The sequence below is a fragment of the Lathamus discolor genome, chromosome 13, assembly GCF_037157495.1.
Source record: "Lathamus discolor isolate bLatDis1 chromosome 13, bLatDis1.hap1, whole genome shotgun sequence".
Lineage (NCBI taxonomy): Eukaryota > Metazoa > Chordata > Aves > Psittaciformes > Psittacidae > Lathamus > Lathamus discolor.
Genome location: NC_088896.1, coordinates 12,411,140 through 12,427,689, shown reverse-complemented (window position 1 = coordinate 12,427,689; position 16,550 = coordinate 12,411,140). Strand labels below are relative to the sequence as shown.

At 58.8% G+C, this 16,550-nt stretch overlaps 1 protein-coding gene across 2 annotated transcripts in view; it reads right to left on the bottom strand.

Moving 5' to 3' along the window:
* The window catches only part of RBFOX3 (RNA binding fox-1 homolog 3), a 107,375-nt gene that overhangs the window by 58,614 nt on the left and 32,211 nt on the right, over positions 1-16,550 (bottom strand). The window contains exon 2 of one of the 2 annotated variants that reach the window (XM_065693564.1): positions 15,231-15,347. The gene's annotated coding sequence lies outside the window, so the exon portion shown is untranslated. Of the gene's footprint in view, positions 1-15,230; positions 15,348-16,550 lie in introns of those variants that run through there. The other variant, XM_065693569.1, reaches the window with a different exon arrangement.

Genomic DNA, 16,550 nt, shown 5'->3' with positions numbered 1-16,550 from the left:
GGCAGCAACCAGAACAGGGGACACCCCAAGCAGGACCCCAAAAGGCACCCAGAGCCCAGGGGCACCCAGCTTTCTGCCAGCCCTCCAGGTGCCCCCTCAAAAGGCCACAGAGCAGCAGCAGCCTCTGCTCCCCACCCTGCCACGGAGCTCCACAGTGCCAGAGAGCCCCTAGACAAGCCGGGATGGACCCGCACCACAAGGCTGACTGCATGGAAGCACTGCGGGAAGCAGCACAGAGCTGCAGCTGCAGGAAATGATGCCAGGGAAATGCAAGTGACCGACGCAAAGCCTTCATTGACCTACAGTCGAGGAACAGCCCAGCAAACCGGCCGCACACCGCGACCAGCTTCTGCAAACGCACCCATCAACTAACCCAAACCCAGCGCAGCCCCTGGCCCGAAGCTGGGAGAGGAGATAACCCAGCAGATCACGGGGAATACTCACAGGCTCCTGTCAGCACATCCATCTGCTCCAGCCAGACCAGCACCAGCGAGGGAGCGAGGAAAGGTCTGCACTGGGGACACGGCGATGCTCAGAACCCCCAAAATCCAGCCACGCAGCACCCCCGGGGCACAGCTTCCCGCGCTCTCCTCAGGCAAGGTCCTGCTCCAACCACAACTGCATCCTTATTTAATTCCCAGCAATTACACTCACATTCTGCTAGACAAATAGATTTTACAAGCCCTCAGTTAAATGTGGATAATTACGGCTGCCTGCACCAGGGGACAGCCCTGCCCGGGCTCAGGAGGAAGAATCACATCCCGCTCCCACTAATGCTGTAAATTAGCAAGAAGCATCCCAATGGCAGCAGAATAATTACCAGCTCCTGCATCCCCCCTTCCTGTGGGCTGCTGCTCCCCCCACTCTGCATCTTCCTCCCTCGCAGTACGTGTGTGTTTTCAGGCATATGCTGCTGTTAATGGGGCTTCTGTCACTTCAGCTGCTGGCAGAGATTATTTTATCTCGGGAACCCTTTCCCGGTGCCAGAGCACAGGCTTTCAGCTCTAAATCATCCACAGGGGAACTCACAGGTGCGGGGGAACAGAAGATGAAAGCATCAAGTTTTTGGTAGCTCTGGTTGTGCTTTGTGCCACAAAGGACCCAACAGCGACAAGCAGGAGGGGAACAAGGGGGGGACCCAATGGGACAAGCCCCTGGGAACACACCCAAGCCCACCAGGCACAGAGGAGGCAATGGGGAGCGAGGAAGGAGGGGGCACAACCACCCCAACAAGAGCAGAGAACATAATTTGGTCCCCAGCTAGCACCAGGGGTTGATGGAGGAGCCCTGGGGCAGGGGACAGGCTCCAGCCTCACCAGGACACCCAATAGCAAACACCAACTACACTGCACAGCCTGCAGAAGGACCTTAAATGTGACCGCTGCTTAACAGCCAGCTAAACCAGAGCACGAGGCAGGAAGGAAAAGAAAAACACCATTAAGAGACTAAAACAAGAACAAAATTCCCTCCACGATCCCACTGACCTTTTCCAGCTCCTCTCCATGCTGCTGTACTTGCCGAGCAGAGTAGAGCTCCCCTACCCCTCCTTCGTGGCTCTTATAGGGCAGAGCCCTCATTGCTCCAACCACCCGCAGATGTGCCTGATGAAGGAGAAGCCTCCTGCAGGCAACGAGGGAAGTCCCATCGCAGGCAGCTGCCAGCGTTCCCTGCCAGGGCTGCCGGGGGCTCTCCCGCGGTCCCAAGCCCCTCGGAAGGGGCAGGTATCGGTGCAGCGGGCAGTGCCAGGGGCTCCCACACGTGTCCCTGGCAGGGATGTGCTGGGGACAGTCCCCACCAGCAGCATGACTACGAGTGGGCTGCACTGCATGGGGTCTCTGCTCCTCTCCCCCCACCTGCAGTCTCTGCAGCACAATAAATGTGAAAACCAGGCTGAAAGGGCCCCATTTTTCACAGCAGCTCTGTGAGCCCTCAGAGAGCTCCAAAACCAGGACTCAGGGGCAGAGTCAGAGTCTCCCCACTGCTCCCCAGCTTGTGAGCTCTCCTCAAGACTCGGGCAATTTCTAAGATGCTTCAGAGCCTGGGTTGAGCAGGGCTTAGGCTGGGAGTGCCCGGGGCACACGGTGCACTTCATCACGACAGTTCAACACAGAGGGATGGGGAGCAGAGGTGAAGGGGAGCGATGCTCCCGTGTTCAGCACTGGCTGCCAGAGCCCCACATGGGAGATCAGACGGTCACAGCGATGGGCGAGCTCGCACCCCCCCTGACACCGTGTCCGTGCTCACATCCTGCCCACAGCCTCTGCTCCGGATCCACGTGATGAACCCAGGAATATCCTGCTCTGGGCAGGAAGGCCAAGCACCGGGCTCCAAGCACTGGTGCCGGAGCATTGCCGACACCCTGAGGAGAGGGGGCACCGCTCCACGGCTGGCATGATGGTCAGCAGCATACGGAGGCTCTGCAAGGCTCCTGCCAGGAAAGCTCATGCACTTTACCACTGCTGAGAAGCTTCTGTGTTCCTGAAATACCATCTTCCCCTGGGCAACTTCATATGTGAATCTTGGGACTTGCTGGAGCATTAAACCGACATCTAGGTCACAGTAAGGAATAGCTCAACGCCTCCAGGAAAAAGGGTTTTCCTTTCATGTCCCGGTGCCTCCCCCACCAGCTCGATGCCCAGCCTAGGACTGAGCACTTAACAGGGGTGACCACTTCCAGCCTAGCGTGGAGAGGCTGTGGGGGTGGCAAAGGGATTAAAAACACTTCTGAGACCGGCTCTGGAGAAAGGCTGCTGTGGATGGAGCCCTCTCGCCCCTCCTACATGGGAATGGGGGATGAGAGGAGGAGTTTGTCTGATGAAGTGTCCGGGTGGCTGCACAGCGGGAGCAGGGCATGACAGATCTTGGGGATAAAACAGGGGAAGGGTGAGACAAGCAGAGACCAGCTGTAAGCCTGGGTGCTGATGGGGCTGGAGATGGGTTGGCTGGGCTTCAGGGTTGTGAGCAGCAGAGAGAAGAGGGTGACAACAAGAGCTGTGAGCGGTGCCGGGTCCTGCATCCCAGCTGATGTGGAGGCCTCGCTGTCAGGGAGACAAAGTGGGACCGCTCAAGTGCATCACTGATGTTTAATAACAGCAGGTAACACCCTGGGAACCCGGCGCTCGGCCCCAGTTTCTCTCCCCTGGTCACCTCATCTTGCTCCGCTCAGTGGCACTGCCCTGGGGCCGAGGATTCAGCATGGATCCTGCTCCCACGGGATCACTGATGTGGTACTGCTGCCTACGCCATTCTCCTTCACCAATGCCTGATGGATGGTTGCAGGACCAGGATCCATCACAGGATTCACATGGACCCTGCAGGACTGGAACAGAACACCTGCAGTTCACCAGAGAGGAGAAGGGGCAGACATGGGGGGCAGAGGGGCCGGGCTGGGGCACACCAAGCTGGCCCCGCTCCCCTGCTTGGCATACAGCGTGGCATACATATTGGCATACATCCTCTCCTCAGCGTGTCAGGACGATGGGCGCAGGATGCGCACCGTGATAGTTCCATCAACTCAGCTACTTCTTATGAGAAATCTCTGTTCCAAGCCTTTGCTCTCCCCAGCTGCTGTCACCTCAACAGATGCCAGACCAGGAAGAATAATCATCCCGGCAGGAGCCTTTGAACCGGAGCGAGCGGCTTCCCAGGGAGGGGGACAGGAGGTGGGAGAAAACTCATTTTTGCAGGAGCTCTGGAGCGCTCAGAGCTGCCCCAGCCTGACACGGGGAGATTCGCTCGTGTCCTCCTCTTCCTCCCTGGGGGGAAATTGCCTCGTGCAGATGTGCTGGAGAAGCAGAGTTTTGGACAGGGGACAGGAGGTGCACAGACATTATTACTGTGCTTGCAGACGCCGACCAGCCTCATCGGGGAGTGCTGGCTCACAGGCTGCCCCAGCTGAGTGGAGCATCACGGTGCTGCTATCCTGCACTTCTTCACCACGGCATTTAGAGGACTTCTCCTTCCCTTTGGGAAATGAAAAACTAAGAAGCTTCATCAATCTTACTGAGGCAGCAGAGATCCTTTCCCCAGCAGGACAAGCTAAACGTCTGGCGCTTGATAACAAACTGCAGCCATGTGCAAACCACATCCCCATCTCCTACAGAAGAGCCTGCCCTGAGCTCCTGCCTCCCTGCAGCATCTCTGTGCTCTCCCAGCACCCACAAGCTGCCGATGGGTACAGGTTGGGTCAGCCATCACCATCCCTTTCCATGCACATCTGCATCTGCCCGCGGAACACACAGCCCAGATCTGCACCTCCTGCATGGGCAGAGCCACATCTGCCCAAAGAGCAGCTATGGCAGCAGTGCAGCTCTGGGGACCGGCACAGTCAAAGAGCCAGAACAGATACAGAAGTGGTGGAAGGAAAAAGCCAGGTTTTATGACGCCTCACGTCTGACCCATCCTGCTCCGGAGCACATCTCACCCCCAGCCTGTGGCACCAGGAGCACTGAGCACTGTGCGGGGGGGGAGGCTGTGGCACGGTGGCACCACAGGCTGCACCATGGCACAGGTCACCACTCCCAGACAGGCAGGGACGGGCACGTCTGCAGGATCCAGGGACACTCCGGATTGCACCACGGGATCGGATCCCTGCAGCGGGTCCCTGGGCATCGGTGAGCACCGGCGGCAGCGGGACAGGCAGGAGAGGCCAGGCCAGGTCCCCTGAGTGCGGCAAAGCCCTGGGGGGAGCAGATGTGGGGATTCCCGAGGCTGGGAGTGCCAGACCTGCCCTCGCGCCTGCTCCTCCCGCGAGGAGCTGCTGCTTCGGGATGAGTCATCGCTGGGAGACGGGTTCTATTTAAAGGAAGTATTCGCAGAAAATTGAGTTTTAATAACAGGGCATCAAACGAGGAGAAAACACCGAACTTCCAAGCGGAGCTAAGTTTCCCTGAGTTAATTTATACGGCACATTCGCTGCTCGAAGGAATGAAAATCACAGAGCGCTCCTCTCCCTGACAAAGCAGCGACGGAGCCATCTCCTGCTCCCGTTGTGCCAGAGCATCTCCTGGCCGCAGAGAGCCGGAGTCGGGGCCGCTCACCCCGGCCACGGAGCGAAGCCCTGGGCTCAGAGCCGCGCCGCGCCGCCGCCGCGCTCCCAGGAGCCTTCGGGCTGAGTTCAGCCGGTGGGAGGGCGGGAGGAGACAGCGCGGAGCTCGCTTAAAAATAGCTCAAGCCCTCCGCTACGGAGCCATTTTATTAGAGCAGCTCAAGCCGCCGGGCTCCTGACACCTATGGAACACGCCGTCGGTCCCCCAGATGAGTTTGGAAAGCAAGCGAGGGGAAGTGGCAAAGGCAGCAAAGCAGACCCGTTCTCCAACACAAAACAGGAGCGGGGAGAAGCCCCCCGGCCCGTCCCCAGCCCACGTCTTGCACTGCAGCGAGGTCCGAACTCGCTCGCACCAGGGTGAGTCTTTGGGTTGTCCCAAAGCTGCCCAATGTCCAATAGCCCCTCTGCCGGCTCCTCTGCCCAACACGGTAGCTCCCACGGTACCCTCATCTCACCACACACCCTGCCTGGCTCTGGCCAGAGCCAGCATCCCATTGAGAGGGGTGAGAGAAGCGCCTTCAGGTTTCTCACTGCTGCAGCAGAGCCTCCCCCCTGGTCCTGCTGCCCCAGAGCCTTTCCCATGAGCATCCATGGCTCAGAGATGCTGCCAAGTCCCAAACCTGACTTGGACACACAAAGCAAGGACATGGGCAAACAAAGCAAATCCAATCCCACGTCTCTGAACTCACACCGGAGCTCCCCAGTTTGCCAGGCTGCCAGATGTGGCTGCAGGAACTGCTGGGTCCCGGGTGCAGCCCCCAGCCAGCTCCCGGCACAGCCGGAGCAGCCCCTGGCAATGGCAGCGGACGAACCTTTCCAGCCTGGTCCCAAGTCAATCCATCACCTGATGGCAGCCTCTGCTCCCTGCCAGCGCTTGGCTCCCAGGGGAAACGGCTGGGCCAGAGCCCAGCTCTGCCAGAATTTCAGCAGCAATCAGTAACGGGGGTCACCTTTCCCTGGGTGCAGGTCCAGGCGCGCTCCCTGTGTTCCCTCCGGGCACACTACAGCTGACTTGTGTTTTTAAAAGGAAAATTGGGACACGGGGGCAGGAAAGGAAAAAACATGGAAATGCCTCAGAATCAAACGTCCCAGAGAGCTCTCGAGAGGAGGAAAAGACTTTTTATGTAAGTCACCTTTTGTCATTTAATCACCACCCTCTTGCTGCCAGCAGCCCAGTGGTACAGACCGGTAATGGCCACCCAGTGGGAAATCTGGCCTAGGGAATGCTTGGTCCCACTGGAGAGCAGGTCTCTGTTCTGGATGAGCAGCATCAGAAGTTTCCATCCCCTGGCCCCATTTGCAAGAGTCGGGTCCTTTCCCTCCGGAGCAGCTACAGCAGCTGGAGGAATGCCAGGGTCTTCTCAGAGGAACATTAATGATGGCCAGGGAAGAGCTAACCATGTGCCATGGGAACACCCTGGTGCCAGGCAAAGTGCTCCATGGCCCCAGCCCCATGCAGATCCCTCCTGGCCCTACCAGACCAAGGTAAGAGCATCATCCACCACCGGTCTGCCCCGGCTGGTGGGACACAGTGAGCATCGGGGATGGAGCGGCTGGTCTAGCCCTGCATGGCTGGGGGCACAACCGAGTGCTCCCAAGAGCCTCCCAGCTTCCTCCCGCAGCCAGGGGCAGGCAGCAGCCGCCTCCTCCCGGGGAACATCACCCAAATGATGGAACTGCAACAGACAGAAGAGGGCAGCAGGATGGGGCCAGAAATAGCTGGGACATGCTACGGATGGGGAGCTCTCCCAGGAAGGACAAATCCCAAAGGAAGCAGTGGGGAATGTCACACGCTGGTGAGCCAGGAACAGCAAGAGCTGTGGGAGCTGTCCTCTGTCTGCACCGGTGATCAGCACCTCTGCCCGGCCCCGCACCCAGCACCAGAGCCCTGCTGGCTCCCCAGAGCCTCACATCACCTCAGGATGCCCCCAGACTGCACCAGCACAGCCCAATCCACCAGGAACAGTCCTGCCACTGGGCACAAGTTGAGGGAAAACCCCTCCAGTTTCTATTTCCTTCCAGTGCCTTCCCAAGCTGACCCATCCTTTGGGAAGAACAAACTCCTTCATCTACCTGGGTACCTCCCTGGTGCAGTCTTGCTCCCACCATCTTGCCCCAGCCCCTGGGCCAGTGCGATGCCCCGAGCATGAGGAAAGGGAATCACTAATTTCTCCAGACTGGCCTCGCCTGCCCTGGGGCACTCCTGAGAGGAATCAGCACCGACACAGGAGCAGTTTGCAAACCACATCTCTGAGCTCTTCAGCATTTTGACTCTTTGCCTCTCCCCTGATGGGTTCATGACTTCCAGCAGGAATCTTTCCATGCCTTTACAGCAGTTTGGAGCTTACAGTACTTGGCATCGCCTGCACCTCTCCGGCAGCCCAGCATCACCAGCCACCAACCTCCTGCCACATGAAGGGCCTGGCACAGACACAGCACAGGGAACACCCTGGCTCAGAGGAACACATCTTGAGTCTATCTAAATAACACAACAGCAAACAGCAGTACATCTGCACGGGAAAGCTGCCTCCAAGGGCAACCACATCAGGACCTGAGAGGCTGCAGCCTTCAGCTCTGAGGCCAGCAGAGCTTTATTTAACGTAGCAGGAGTAAATAAAGTCCTCAGCAAGAGGAAGAAAGCTCCCAGAGAACAGACCCAGAGCAGAACAAATAACCCGAGTGAAGAAGGGGGGAGGCAGCCGCAGCACAGGGCCCCTGTGCTGGCAGCACGGGGCAGAGGAGATGCTGTGGCAAACAGGGAAAGGTTCATTAGTTATGTAAATACAAAGATAATACAAAAACAAGCGAGGCTGCTCCACAGCACGGATGAGTAGAGATAAAAGTAACCGAGGTGCTGCTTGCAAACCGACTGAGCAATTAGCTTCGGCTTTCAGGAGGGATGTGATTAACCCGCTGCCGACTGCAGGCTGCGTTACACAGCGCAGGAACAGAAACCCGAGTGATGGGCTCCAAAGCAGGAGCAAATCCCAAAACATCCAAGGAGCTCAAATCAGAGGAACAAGGAAACCCACCAGCACCAGCCCAACCCGCAGCCCAACCACAGACGTGTCACGCTGCGATGGGCCACGGCACTGAAAAGAGCAGCACAGGGCCAAGGGGCAAGGAAACACCCATCCCCAGACCCTCCCCAACACACAGAACAGAAGCTCAGGGAGAAACAAGGTGGAAAGAGGTGACAGGCAGTAAGATGTGACATTGCCTTACCACATGCAGCTCATGCCAGGGTCAGTTGGTATCTTCCTTCAGACAAGGGGAATGCGAGCGGCTCTGCCAGCAACACCCCCCCAGCGGGAGCATTGGCTGTGGGGAGGGGGGACAGGCTGCAGCCCGGGGGGGCCAGCAGAGCCCGAGACCTCAGCGACCGAACTGCCCCGGGTTCAAAACGCTGCACATACGGACTACGCGCAAATATCTGCTCTAACCTGGAAAAACACACAGAGAAACATCGAGGTACATTACTCAGTTACAAGCTGACTATGAGTCACCAGCTCCCGCATCTGTGAAAAAGCAAGGGTGTTTCTGGGCTGCCTGCAGAGAGATTTCCAGGAGGAAGAGGCAGCAGCGATGCTCGCCTGGGGCCAGAGCCTGCAAGAGGGGCTGGGATGGAACAGAGCTGCTCCAGAGCGGGCAGGAGCACAGAGGGGCTCGTCCAAGCCCAGCCAAGGCTTCTTCTCTATGAATATGCAAGGAGCAGGCATTGGAGAGGGAGAGGATCTGCTCAAGCTAAAGGACAATGTTGGCACAAGTATAAATGGGTGGAAAAGGCTCCAAATAAAGGGAGGCAGAAGGAAACTGGGAGGTTTCTGTGCACAGGGAGGGACAGGCACCATCTGCGTGCTTGATGAGGAAAGGGGCTGTGGCTTGGACCACCTGGAGAGCAGGGACCAGGCCCAGGGGTCTGGGCCTCTTCCTAAATCTCACCTTTAAACTGCTTTTAAATGGTATGGGCATGTTTCCCCATTTCAATTACTGGAGCTAAGTGATGCCCACATCTGAGCAGCACCTTCCCTATAGAGCAGCAGAGACCAAGAAGAGATGGGGGTTCACTCATGGACACCCACCACCACCACACCAGAGCCCATTCCCACCGCATCCCCGGAACACCGCTGGCCAGGCACCCTACTCCATGCACCACCCAAATCCCTTCCCTAACTCCGTACAGAAATCCAGGCTGCTAATCAGATGGAAAGTCTCCATCCCATAATAAACAGAGTGTACTATTTATAAACCTGAAAACGTCTTTATTATTATTATTTTCCCCCAGAAAAGCCAGCAGCCCCCCCCGGCACGGCTGTTACGCACACCCTGCCGAGGACTCGCGGGTCCGCGGCGCCGGTGTCACCTCCGCAGGCAGTGCCCAGCGGAGCAGATGGCGGTGTGGGCGTTAGGTACCAGCCTCCTGGCAATCCGAACATCTGTTACCGTTAGAAAATGCTAATTGCCATCAATCAGGACAGCACCTACCCACATTTACATGCGAGCACAAAAAAATTACGTCTAAATTTCTCCGAGTACAACACTTGCTGCATGTTAAGTAACCGGAGCTGCTCAGATGCTGCAAGGCAGCCTGGCACTGGTGGCTGCGGGCGATGCACCGCATCTGAGCACCCAGCAGTGCCAAGGACCCTGCAGAGCCCATCCCTGGGGCAGAGCCCCCCGAGTGCAGGCACCCAAAGGGTGCAGTCCCCATTCCTGCTGCAGATGCTGCAGGGTGCATGTATCTGTTACTGTGCATTGCTCCCACCTCACCCGCAACACACCAGACCCACACAGAGCACTTTGCCCTCAGCTCACTCCCTCTGGTTACTGCGGAGCAGCTTTGGGCCTCACACCCCAACCTTGGGTCTTAGGTGGACCCATGAGACCCCCATATCCCCACTGCTGCTCCCCTCTTCCCACCACACTGGGAGAGGCTGCAGAGCAGCAGCTGCCTACCCCACGCAGCCTGGGCAAGGCACCAGCCAGGCCAGCAGCATCTTGCTCCATCACCATGGACCACTTGAATCCACTTGGAATTGCCTGGCCCCAGCTGGTCCTGGTGGTCCAGCTATAAGAATATGAGACTCTCTCCATCCCCAGACACACGGGAACCAAAATAGCCCCACCATGGTTTATCAGTTTCCATTATGAGAATTGTAGGGAAAGATTTGGAGGAGCCCACATGGATGTCACTGTGAGCCTGTGGGGGACACAGCCTGGCATCCCCTACACCCAGTCCCACAGCAGCCAATGGGCTCCAAGACTGAGATGTGACAGCACTTGTAGCATCTCCTCTTGGAGATGAAGGGAGGCACGGGGGCACCAGCTGCCAAAGTGAGATGCAATTCCTGTTTTGAACAGCAATTCCCATTTTGCAGCAGCAGAGGCACAAATCTGGAACAGCAGCCTGGAATGCAAAGCTGAAGCAGAAAAGCACAAACCCAAGAAACCCAGAGCATGGTGATACCCCAGCCGCAGCCCCCTCCGCAGCGGCACCAGGGGATGCGCTGGCAGCCGGTGCTCCTCACCCCACAGCACTGCCGGGCCCCCGCCACCCGCACAGCACGGAGCTGTGCATGAATGCAAATGATGCTCCGGGCTGGTGCCAAGATCTCCCTGTTCCTTCCCCGATTTAGGACACCTCTTGGTGCTGCAGCATTCCCGTAGCCGGGAGGTAGTTGCAAGGGTGTCAAAAGAGCATGCTGAGGCTCACCCCAGAGCGACTCCAGTGGCAGAGACAACCCTGGAAGTGCTGGTTTGCCCCCACATAGACTTTTCTCTTGGGCTTGCAGTCCCAGGTCTTAGCTGTGAGACAAACTTCCTATTGCAGAAACCTTTCTACCTCTCAGCCATCTCTGGCTTGTGGCTCACAGAGGCAGCACCTATGCAGTGGAGACAGACATTCAGACACCAACCCTGCTGATTTTGGGGGTCAGTGGACTGGGAGAGCAGAGGGGGGGGCTGGCCACGCAGACCCACACCATCCATCCCTGCCCTCGGGGCTCTGCAGCCCACCAGTACCCAGTGCACTCGCAAAGTTCAGCCCCATGGCCATGACCCAGCTCCATCCTGGTGGTGTCACCACGCACCCTGTACCCGGGGCTGCCCCACGCCTGGCCCAGCCGCACTGACTGCAGGTGCCGCTGCCTCGGCTCCTGCAGAGACCTCAGGCTCTTCCCAAAGAGGAGCAAGTGGAGCAAGGAGGAGCGAAATCACTGCTGAGGTGAAGGAGACAGAGGCACGGGACGGAGAAGCTGTGAGGGAGCATCAGAAGAGCCGCACCAGACACACTGCGCTCTTCCCATGGCCAAGGGGAGCGGAGGACTACAGTGCACATCCAATTTCCTCGCAGCCATTCCACATGGTTGTGGGGCTTCGGCTCCATTCCCTGGCTCCCTGACAAACTCCCACCGGCATGAGCAGGTTGCAGCACCACTGCTCGCTTCCCGCAGGTCCCACCATTAGGCAGCAGCCAAGGGAATCACTCAGATACAAGGTCACTCACAAACACCATCTGTCCGAGAACCACTCCGCGCCCTGGGGAGGGCAGGAGGGAAATTACTGCAACACACCAGAGGCCACTGTCCCTCTCCACTGCCCCGTCTCCATGCCAGCCTATGGATGGGGGGACCGCAGCATCCCCACCCTGGGGACCTCTGCTCCTAGCACTGGCAAGGCAGCCCCACTGGGGCAGCCTCCACATTACCACAGCCCCCCGAGCCTCCAGGAGCAGACGGGAAAGCCTCCCAAAGCACGGGCTGCAAGGTGAGGGGTTTGGTGCTGAGGAGCATGGGGAGGCCACGGCTATAAATACAACCACCCCCAGCAGGCAAACACACCAGGGCTGCCAAGATAAAGCACGTTCACCCCAGCCAAGAGCCAGCTGCAGGTCACCACCTGGGTGAAGGCAAGTGAAGAGGAACGCACTGGGCAAGCAGAGGCCACCATTACCTCCAACGCGATAGTGGGGATACAACCTACCTTGCACAGAAGGGACCAGCCACAGGAGCACCCTGACAGCCTCCGGGAGCCGCCTGCTCTCAGCTTGCTCCCTCCAGCACCACCCAGGGACTATTTATGGGGAGCTGAAGTCACTTGCACTCGGGCTCTGAAGTCACATTCAGCTCTTGTTCTATTTCTCCTGCTCTTCAAATTGTCACAGCACGGGTGCTATCTTTACCGAGGCAGTTGTCCCACACACACTGTGTCCCAAATGCACTTGGGTCGCTGCTTGCAGCCAAGTGCTTTCCCAGCACCGGTTTCTCGCCAGGAAGCACGGCACGGCCCCGGCACGGGGCTGCCAGCACCGGCTGGGCACCGAGCGAGGGACTGACTCACCCCCAGCCCAGCCAGCAGGTGAGTATTTCACTGGAGCTCATTTGCAAGCTTAATAACGGGGAACACGTCCAAAGTGCTCGAGTGGTGCTTGGGGTGCCTCTCCTGAGGGGGCAGCAGCAGTGTCCAGCCAATCCCCTTGGCAGGGAGCATCCCAGCGGCTATTCCCCACCTCCGAGATGCTCCCGGACACTGATGGCAGAGGTGGGTACCACCCCTCGGGGTCACCCACCGACTGCCCGCACCTCTGTGGCCCCAGGACCCTGCAGGCTGGTCCTGGTGGTACCGCAGCAAGCTCCATGGTGATGAGATCCTTTCCATCTGGGAGCAGCCAGCAGAGCTGCCAGCTCCCGGCTCCAGCGCTTGCTGCTACATCTGGAAACTCTTCTCACCCTTAATTGTGCTTAATGCTTTAACACGCGGAGTGACTAATAAGACACTAATTGGGCGGCGTTAGCAGCGAGAGCCGAGGGGGGAGCGGGGCTGGCAGTGCCCTCGGAGCCGAGCCGCTTTCCCGCAGCCGCCCTGCTGCCGGCGTGCTGCAAGCACCACAAATCACGGCAAACCCCGGCGCTTTCCCCTTCTCGGGAAACCCGCCTCCAGCAGCGGGGAGAGCAGAGAGCTGCGGATTTCAGCTCTGCCTCGTGGCCACCTGCGCCACGGGAGCAAGGGAAGAGACCCAAGGTCCTCCCCGCACCGGGCACCACCGGGACGGGCTCCGACTCGACGTTGCTCGTGCAGCAATGCAAGGAGGCAAGTGATGAACAGCCCAGCCGCTCCCGGTGAGCTATGGCTGTGGGGAGCTGGGGCAGAGCACAGCTGCCCCAGTGCTGCACCCGTGCCCCAGGGAACTGTGGGGTGACCCCCCCACTGCCGGGGGTCCCGATCCTGGGGCAGTCCCCTGGGGGCTCATGGGCACTGCCTGTGCCTCTGCTGCCAGCCCCGTGCCCACTGAGCTGCTCCACAGCGGGAAACAGGCACAAATCTCGTTACACACTGGCTGAGCCTCCCCGGGCATGTTTTCTATAAATCTCCTGGAATTTATGATATGATAACTAGCCTGGAAAAGCTAAATTAAATCCACAGCCAAGCAACTGACTTTCGAGTGTGACCTAATTTACTCGCTGGGAGGGGAGGCAGGGAGCGGGGATCCCGGTGCCAGCCGTTGCCAGGATGACCTCCGGGAGCAGCCGCACAGCCCCTGTCCTCCTTCTCCTCGCTGTGACTTTGGGGACGGAGCTGCGCAGCCTTTCATGTCTGAGCGGATCTCGCACTCCCACTCGCTGGAACAAAAGCGCCTCGAGGGCTCCCCTGTCAGATGTTTCTCCATTGCTCAGCTTCAAGCCTCGCTTTATGGAGCACTCTCCTCCCGGGGGGGCTCCAGCAGGTTTGGGGATGATGGGGAGAGTGGCTACAGGGGCTCCGCATTGGTGCGTTCCTCCAGGCTGCTCCCACCACCCCAGTGAGCCTCGTGCATGGCACCAGCACCAGCATTTGCAGCTCATGGCTGGCAACCCAAAGCCTTCATGAGTGGCCTCAGTGAAGGAGGTGGCTCTCAGGAAGGGAGGTTTCAGGGCAGGGAAGAAATCTGCCCGGGGAAGAGGCTCTGGTCTGAGCACGAGTGAGCCCAGCTCTGCTCGGGCTCCCAGAGCGGGTCCTGGCTGCAACGGCTGCAAATTCCCACAGGATGGGCACTCACCTCCTGTGCAGGGACACAACACACATCACCGCTGCGGTACCAACCGACCGCAAACCCCCACAGACAGCAGCACAGACCCAGCCCCATGACCAGTGCACTGCACATGGGAGAGACACCCATGGCTCCGGCTCTGCACAGGGCGCTTGTGATGGACCAGCTCTGGTGCACCACGGAGCTGTGGGCAGCCCTGCACGGACCCTTGTCCCCCAGCCCCATCCTTCTCCCCCCAGCAGAGGCTGGGCAGCACCAGGCATCCCCCTCGTGCTGCCATCCCTGTCCACTGCCGGGCCCAGATCTCTGTGCAGGCAATGCGGGCAGCGCAGGCTGGGCCCGTGGCGAGGGCGATGTGGGCAGAGCGAGCCCGCGGTGCTCCGGCAGACCCGGGGGTGGGCTCGGGCTGGCACATGGGCTCGTGCTGTTGTTCTGGAACGGAGTGCACTGGCACAGCGGCATGTGGGAAGCTTGCATAATAGTGCCAGCCCACACTACGCCTGCTCCTTCCCAGCATGATCAGCCCCTCGCTTTCATGAGCAATAACATCCACCCAAAGTTTTCTAAAAGACAAGGGAAAAAAAGCTTCAAGGTGATACACAGAGCTCAGCTGCCTTTGCTGCCTTCAAACTGATTAATGCAGCTGGGGAAATCCATCTGCACAGCCTCTTTGCAGAGGCTTCTCTAATCCCCCTCTTGGGACGACCTCTGCCCTGCCGAGGGATGAGGATGCTCAAAATCTCGCTCCCTATTTGAAGATTCCTGAGCACGCTCTTGGGACCAGGGCAGAGCAGAGCAGCTCTGCGAGGCAGGGACGTGCAGCTCCCCAGCACCAAGACCCTGCCACTTCCCCACCGGCAGCCCTATGGAGCAGAAGGAGCCCAGCCCACAGGGCAGGACTAGAACCCCTCATTCCCATCCCATGAGGAACAGAGCAGCCGTGCCTTCTCCCTGTGATGCTCCTTTCTCCAGTCGTCTCATGAAGCCTGAGCCTTGGGCACTTGTGCCTCTGTGGGTGGGTATGGGGTCTGCACCCAGTGCTAGTGCAGAGCTGAACCGGGGCTGCTGCAGCAGGCACGGCCCATGGGAAGCAGCAGATTCATTCTCCACCAAAAACCACCTCCAAGCCCCGCCCCAGCCTCAGTGGGAGCCACGTACCTGGAGGCCACGAGCAGGAACCTGGTGCTGGGGTTGCAAGCAGGAGCTCACCCTCACCTTCGCCCCTCGGAGCTGTCTGGAAGAGCCGTTGGGGTCTCACAGCAGCAGCTCCTCAGCCTGAAAGAGAGAGGGAGAGACTCCAGTCCTGTCCCTGTGTGGGCACCGCTGCTGCTAATGGAGGAGGATGCTCTGAGCACCAGGGATGGCTTCCAGGGGCTGCTTGTTGAACAGCACAACCATCTCACGCTGGAGAGAGCTTTGGAGAGTGGCCCCATTGCCCAACATGCACAAAGGCAGCCTGGCAGCAGGACCCTGCCCATCACAAAGACCCCACAGAGGGGGAATCACATCCAGCCCTGGGGAATGGCTGCAAGGGGTGCATAGAGGGTCCCCAGCAGGACCATGTCCCAGTCTCTGCACTGATGCAGGATGCTGAGGCTGGTTCTGCTTCCCCAGGAAGCCTCAGCAGTGCATATGGGATGGATATGGGGAAATGCAAAGGCTTCTTCCTAAGGGAAAAATACCCCTCGCTGTCATCACCAAAGCCTCCTCCTCAGCATCCTGCAGTCCCACATCACACTCAGCAGGTCTGAGTTGTTTTTCCCTGACCCAGGTTGAGCGGGAGATAATTTAACAGCTTGTCCCCCCAGGCAGCCCATCCATCCATCCATTCATCCATCCATCATGGCACCGACAGCAACATCCACCCCACAAACCTCGCCAGGCAGCCCCTGCCTGCCGGGAATTCCTACGCCTGCACTGCACAGCAGGAAGGGCTCAGCACGCTGGGAGCAAGATTTATCCCCTCAGCAGAATAGGGGGCAGAGGCCGGGAGATAAGTCACAGCAAAGCTGCAGGAGCGTCTCTCAAGGTCCTCCAAGGTTGGCTCATTAAAAAGCGAGGAGAAGAGGAAAGGAAAGAAAAATGCCCGCAGTGGTGTGGCTCACGGATCATCCTCCTGCCTCCCAATGAGCAGAAACCGAGAGGGAAACAGAAATGGAGCTGGGATCCCCTGGGCTAGCTCTGCAGCAATCCCCAGAGGCAGTCACCGGCATTCCCAAATCATCCATCCTAGCAGCATCCCAACAAATGCAGCAGCATGTGCCTGAACAGGGATGCCCATTCCCAGCGGAGCAGGAGCACGGCAGTCCTGGGGGCAGTCAGAAGGGGCAGGAAAGATGGAAAGCAGCTGATGGCAGCCCACAGGCTCTTGGATGCTGGCCAAGGGGGGATGAGGAAGAAGACGGGCAGAGGGATCTCAAACACGGCACAGAACTGCCCCTGCAGTCTCGCAGCCCCCCAGGAGGCCTTGGCCAGGGC